Raw genomic sequence first — 7,228 nt, forward strand, 5'->3', positions numbered from 1 at the left:
TTGGTAATTTTGCTTTTGGAATTTTTGAGTTCAGATAACATTGGTCGAAAACTCTTCACGATTATACATGAAGGGTGTACGAGAATTCCTCAACATCAAGATGATACAATTGTCTTTTACTCTAATAAAATTAACAGTTGAATGTCGAAAAAACTTCTGATGGAAGAGAGAAGGAGTATCTGCTTTTAGTTCTAAATGGTCTTGTGTTGGAGTTCCGTATTCCACTGTCAAGACTGAGATAAACTACACAGCGGGCATTTGAGGCAGTGGGGAGAGCATGGCTGCCTGGACACCGTGGGGGTACCTACATAAATCAGTCTCCACTGGAGCCTCTTTCAGTGCCTAATGTGGGGCCAAGCACCCAGTTAACACTCGGTAAAAGTTAATTGCAAATGCAACTGTGAGTCTGCATCTAGAATAATGTGGTGCCAGTTTCCCCAGAAATGAACAAATTGGCTGGAGGAACAGAAAGCAAGGGAAATGATTTAACCAGCTGCAGGAGTAGTTTGAAGAGGGGAGATTAAACCATATGCAGTTTGGGGGAGGGTATATCTCCGTGATAGAGCATGTGCTTTGCATGTACAAGGTTCTGGGTTCAATCCAGCACCTCCGTTAAATAATAAATAAATAAACAAACAAACAAGCCTAATTTCCACCCCCCACATAAATAAATAAAAATAATAATTAAGCCATATGCAGCTTGATCAGATGGTGAAGAGGCAGTGAGACCACCGTTTACAAACATCAGAGGGTATCAATGCCAAAGGGGTGAGGTCACTATTTGTTGGGTAATTGTTATGGTTCTCTGTTTATTTACTCATGTAGGACACCAGTAGCGGGGCATTGGAGAATGCTTTCAGATTTTAGCTAACAGCCCACAGTGACCACACTGGCGTAGCTGGAACCTCATGGTCTTGCTTCTGACCACATGGGGCTCTTCCAGGTTCCAGGTTCCCATCTCCAATCCCTATTCTCATTGCCTCATTTGCCTTGAGTTTCTTTGCTCTTTTTAGGTCTCCCGTTCTGTCTACTACACCTACCCTACAAACGACAGAATCTTTATGTTTGGAACTATTTCCCTTCTTTCATCTTAGTACTTTCTTCAACAGATCACACCTGCCTTCTTACTTAAAATCTCATGAGGGCCCTTCTGTGGAGCTAAACTCAGAGCAAGAGACCTGCACCCCTTGTTCTCTCAGAACCAAGATCCAGGTGGCATGCCAGCCGGGCTGCCAGCAGCTCACTGCCCCTGAGTTGCTCCAACGATGCAGAGACATCTAAGATCCAGAAGATGGTCTCAGACCCAGAAAAAACTAACATAAGCAGTTGATTGAAGAGTCACGCCTCTTCCCTCAGGCATGACAACATAACCCACCAAGCCACTTAAGAGGAATTGATGATGACAACAGAGACACTGAGGGTGGGGGAAAAGTAGGGAATGTTCCACATAAATGTTATGTGACTGGAGCTGAAAATGGGCAAAAGGTGACTGTGGTAGCACTTCATACTCCAGGGTCCGGCAAACTAGGAGCATATACTTTCTTCAATATATAATCATTTCTCAAGTATTGGGAGATTATACCATCTTGCCTTTCATTTCCCTCTGCAGTTATCATTGTTATTATTTAGATGATTCCTGGCAGATTACACAACATTGCATCCTGGGATTTCTGGACTTGGGAAGAAAAGAGATTTCTCTTTCTTTAAAAACTATCAAAACAGATAAACAACCACAACAAAATAAACATCCAACAACAACAAACACCTAGGCTTAGGGAAAGTTTGATGTCAGTTAGTACTTCCCAAGTGCTGGTCTACTTAGTTGCTTCAAAATGCCCTGGGCTGTCCATTAAAAATAGATTTCTGGTCCATCCATGTTGCTGCAAATGCATTATTTCATTCTTTTTTATGGCTGAGTAGTATTCCATTGTAGAAATACACCACAGCTCCAACATTATACTATATAACAGAAATAATTGTGCATTGTAAACTGACTATACTTAAATAATAATAATAATAAAGTTCCTGGGCCCCACTGCCGACTTACAGAATCAGAATCTCTAGGGAGACATTTGTGAGTAAGACAAGTCTCTGTCCTCCTGGGGCTTATATTCTGATGGGAGAGAATGATTAGTACTTAGGTACATATTTAGCTGCTGATAAGCATTAGAAAGAAATACAAAGCAGGATAGGGAAGAAGCAGTGATGGACTTGAGGATGGCCCTGTATTAATTTCGGTGGCTCAGGAGGGAAGTGACATCTAGGAAGAAATCTGGATGTGGAGTGAGCCGTGTGGACATCTGAGGGGAGAGCATGCCAGACAGGGATGTACGGTGAAGGCACTAGATGGGGACTGGCTGGAGGGCTCGAGGAACTTTAGTGGTGGCAGGTATGAGAGGATGGCATGGCTGAGGTCAAGTTAAGCAGGAGGTCAAGTCCTCATAGGCCATGGGAGACATCTTTGTTTCCTTCTAAGCAAGATCTGCAGCTACATTTAGGGGCCACTGGTGGGGATGAAGCCCTGGTGGTCCTTGTGTTAATGGGAGAACTGAGCCTATCTAACCAAAGGGTTGGGGTGGTCACGTTGGAGCAGGGGCAGAGGGAGCAAAGGTTTCCAAATCAACTTAGTTAATCACTCATTGGAGAGAATCCTGCATTTGAAACTTATTTCTATACTCATTTAAAAAATTTTTTCTTCTTTTTTCTGTTCAGCTTAAGGTGATTTCCATTACTCTGTCTTTCAAATCGATGTCTTTGTTCTTCTGTATCATCTGATCTACTGTTGATTCCTAGTGTATTTTTCATTTCAGTTATTGTATTCTTCAGCTCTGACTGGTTCTTTTTTATATTTTCTAACACTTTGTTGAAACTCTCACTGTGTTCATCCACTCTTCTCTCAAGTTCAGTGAGTGCTCTTTTACCATCATAACCTTGAACTCTGTCAGATAGATTGCTTATCTCCGTTTCATTTAGTTCTTTTCTGAGGTTTTGTCTTGGTCCTCATTTGAAACATATTTCAGGGAATGTTCTCTGGACAAGCAACACAAGAATGAGGGCAAAGAGATGCCACAAAAAAGTGTGATGATGCTAAGGTGAACATGCCCCCCCAGACTCATGCTGAAACCTAACCTCCAAAGGGAGAGTATTAGCAGGCGAGGCCTTTGGGGTGATTAGATCACGAGGGTGAAGCCCCCACAGAAAGGGAGGGTACAGCTTAGTGGTAGAGTACGTGCTTAGCATGCATGAGGTCCTGGGTTCAATACCCAGTACTTCTATTAAATACATAAATAAACCTAATTACCCTCCCACACCCCCAAAAAAAACTAAAAAAAAAAAGGAGAGAGAGACCCCACAGAGGTCCCTACCCTTCCCACCATGTAAGGATACAATGAGAAGTCAGCAGCCCAGAAGAGGACAGTCCCCTGACCACAATGGCACCCTGATCTCAGACTTTCAGGCTCCAGAGCCATAAGCAGCAAGTGTCTGTCTATAAGCCACCCAGTGTGTGGTGTTTTGTTGCAGCAGCCCGGATTAACTGAGACAGAAGGAGAGAACATTCCCGGCAGAGGTGACTCTGTGAATATAAGCACAGATGCCATAAACGCAACGTGGTGTGCCTGGGAAGAAATAGCGTCCTGAATTTTGCTGAAACTGAAGAAATAAGGCAGTGCTGGGGGGTTTGTTTTTGTTTTTTTGTTTTTGTTTTTGTTTTTGTTTTCAGAGAGAGGGAGAGTTTTTATAATAATAATAGACATTCTCAGGGAACTGAGGATGGCTTCCCTTTCTTCTTGTGTGCAAAATGTAAATAAATAAATTGTTGATTCTTTGCTTACTTGAAAACGAGGTCAGTATTTCCTTTGGCAAAGAGAAAAATTTTTGTATTCCCAATTAAAATTGTTGCAAACCCTTGTTTTAGACGGTGTATACTGCTATTTAAAACCCATCTTCTGGAGGTGCGATGAAGGACAGAGAGTGTGCAAAAAACCCACAGCAGCCTTTTACAATTCTGCATATTACAATTGTGCATTTTGCTGACAAAGTCACAGACAGTAAAATTACAACAAGTGCAAACTGCCCATTTTGACGGTGAGTCGTCCACTCTTTTTACTCAGTTAGCAAAGACTTTCAAAGATGTTAGCAAGGTACTTTTTTCCTGCTGTTCTACTGTTTAATATGTTCTTCATAAAGTAAGCATAAAGTAATGACTATCCTATAAAATTGATAAACAGTTCCCTGACAGCGGCTGGAGATCAAGTTCTTCCCAAAACATTCTTTTCTTCTCTTCCTTTCTCTTCTGTCAGTAGGTGCCCAGAATAAGTTAGTGCAGTTATCATTCAAGTGTAAAATATTTTGAGTCAATAATACATTTTTTGGTTTTCTTTTGGTAAAGACTGGCCCTTATTAATGCACTTTCTACTCTCTGTAAATTCTTTTTGTGCTGAGTGTTGCGATTGACTATGCTAAATACAATGTGTTGCATAAAAAAATTAAACAGCAAGGTCCTGCTATACAGCCCAGGGAACTATATTCAATACCTTGTAATAGCCTATAATGAAAAATAACATGAAAAGGAATGTCTATATGTATAGTTGAATCACTATGCCGTACACCAGAAATTAACACAACATTGTAAACTGACTATACTTCAATAAAAAACTTAAAATAAAAATAAATAAAATTTTAAAACAATTAATGGCTATCACTTTTGTGGAATTAAATGGAATATAAGGGAAACACATAATCACATACATATACAGGTACACACATGTGCACGTGTGTATGTGCATGTACTGTATACACGTGTTCTTGTCCGCTGTGGTTACTACCCGCTTTCATGAAATGTTCTTACAACGTTATCATCCCAGCTAATTTCAGTAACTTGGTAACCTATGGTTCTGAAACAAAAATAGTAAGTTGAGTACAAATATGCTTATAAAAGGTCTGAGGTTAATAATCCAAGGCTGGAATAGAAACTGCTGGTGAAAGAGATACAACTTGGTCAACAAATAACTCAGCATTTCTCGAAACATGTTCATTGGGACTGTGGTTCCAGAAGTCAGTAATTAGCAAGTCATGGGAAAAAATATAAAAAGTGTTCAATGATCAACACAAGGGTGATGTTATAATTTGCCCTGAAAAGTCTAGCGTTGGGATGATCAGGGAGTTTTGTGTACTCTGGTATTTCCCAAGCTTATTTGAATACTTCCATAAGGCACTTGCTCATGAGTTTCCGTAATATATTTTCCCTCTCATTTATCACATTTATCATAAACAAGACCTCGCATGGATATAAATCTTACCCGTCCGTCTCCTCGTATTTTGTTTATAAAGGTCAGCTCTTTATCGTCGCTAACCGCACACACCTAAGTGACCCGTCTTTCCCAAATTCAGCTTTTCGCAGAAACCTTCGTTGGCAGTTCAGCTGTCTGCAGAATAAAGGTGGAACGCCATGGTCTGGATTCAAGACCCTTCATAATTAGTCCTCCTCCCTCCTTCCCACCTCTAGACCCCACAACTCTCCTCGACAAACCTCCCTGCCAGGCGTACTGACTGGCTTACGGATGAATGAGCGGTCCCCCGCCTCCCCACCTGCTCCACAGCCCCTCTCACCAGGCAGAACGCCCCGCGGCCCCCCCCCCCCCCAGCGGGAGGAGTCCCTGCTGGCCGCCCCGGCCCCCTGCCTTCTCTGCGGCGGCACGAACGACACCGCTCCCTTTCCACTCGTGACTCTGCACACTTGGGCTTGTTCTGCTTCTCCCACTTCCGTGGGTGGCTGGGCAGTTCAGAGAGCGGTTAAGAACAGCACAGGGTAGGAGTAGCTCCCCAGCCCCAGGTGCACACCGGGCAACGCGGGAGAAGTGCACGGAGAAGGGTGGCGTCGGGCCAGCCACACGGCTGCTCCCCAGACTGGCACCAGCCCCTGTGGTTCACAGAACTCGAAGCTCCAGGAGAAACAGGGGTGGGGCTGCATCAGTTTACATTCCCAGAGCAATGCCCAAGGGTTCTCTTTTCTCCACATTGTCGCCAAAACTTATTTCTTGTCTTTTTGATAACATTCGTTCTAACAGGAGTGAGGTGGCACCTCGTTGTGGTTTTGATTTGCGTTTCCCTGATGACTAATGGCAGGTGCCTGCTGACATGCACAGGAAATGTCTTCTTTGGGAAGATATTTGTTCAGATCTTCTCCCCATTTTTAGTCATATTGGGTTTTTGGGGTTTTTTTGTCTATTGAGTTGTATTAGTTCTTTATATATTTTGAATATTAACCCCATATCAGATATATAATTTGCAAATATTTACTCTATTCAGTAAGTTGTCTTTTTTTTTAATTGAAGTATAGTCAGTTACAATGTGTCAATTTCTGGTGTACAGCATAATGTTTCAGTCACACATACATACATATATCCATTATCATATAAAAACTTTGTTTATTTATTTTTTGGTGGGGGAGGTAATTAGGTTTGTTTGTTTGTTTGATTTATCTGACAGAGGTACTGGGGATTGAACCCAGGACCTTGTGCGTGCTAAGCAGGCATTCTACCACTGAGCTCTACCCTCCCCACATGGTTGTCTTTTTATTTTGTAGATTGCTTCCTTTGCTGTGAGGAGTTTTTTAGTTTGATATAGTTTGTTTATTTTTGCTCGTGTTGCTTTTAATATTGTTATTAAAATATTACTTATTTGTATAGTTATCATTATACAGAAGAAAATATTGAGGTGCAGGAGGTTTGGTAATTGCCTAGGGTCACACAGCTAATAAATTTAAAGCGAGGGGTTTAATCCTGGTCATCGGACTTCAAAGCCTGTGCTTGGTTTTTTGGTGCTACAAACGTTAAGGATTACTCTAGCTGTAAAATAAGAGTCTATGTCACTAACTCATTTAAATGCTATTCTTTATTTGGGTTTTAAAATGTTTCGTGAAAAAAAGCATGTTATAATTTGGGGGAGAACAGCTGCATTCGTCACTTCTCTTTTGTAGCGTGGATAACGGAGTGCTCTTTGTAAGTACAATCATGCTCTTTATTCTTCCCTTGGAAGAACTGAGTAAGTGGCTCTTTGCAAAGCCACAGAGTAAGAAATGAATTTGCCATTAGAAGGGTTAAGATCCATAATCTTAAGTCAGTCTCTCTCCATGGTAAAACGCTGTCGTGCCTTAATTAAGGAAGAGAGAGCATAAGAGTTCAGTAAGAGTCAGAGTCTGTCCTGCTGTTCGGCGACTGAGTGGGTT

The sequence above is a fragment of the Camelus dromedarius genome, chromosome 20 (genome assembly GCF_036321535.1).
Source record: "Camelus dromedarius isolate mCamDro1 chromosome 20, mCamDro1.pat, whole genome shotgun sequence".
Taxonomy (NCBI): domain Eukaryota; kingdom Metazoa; phylum Chordata; class Mammalia; order Artiodactyla; family Camelidae; genus Camelus; species Camelus dromedarius.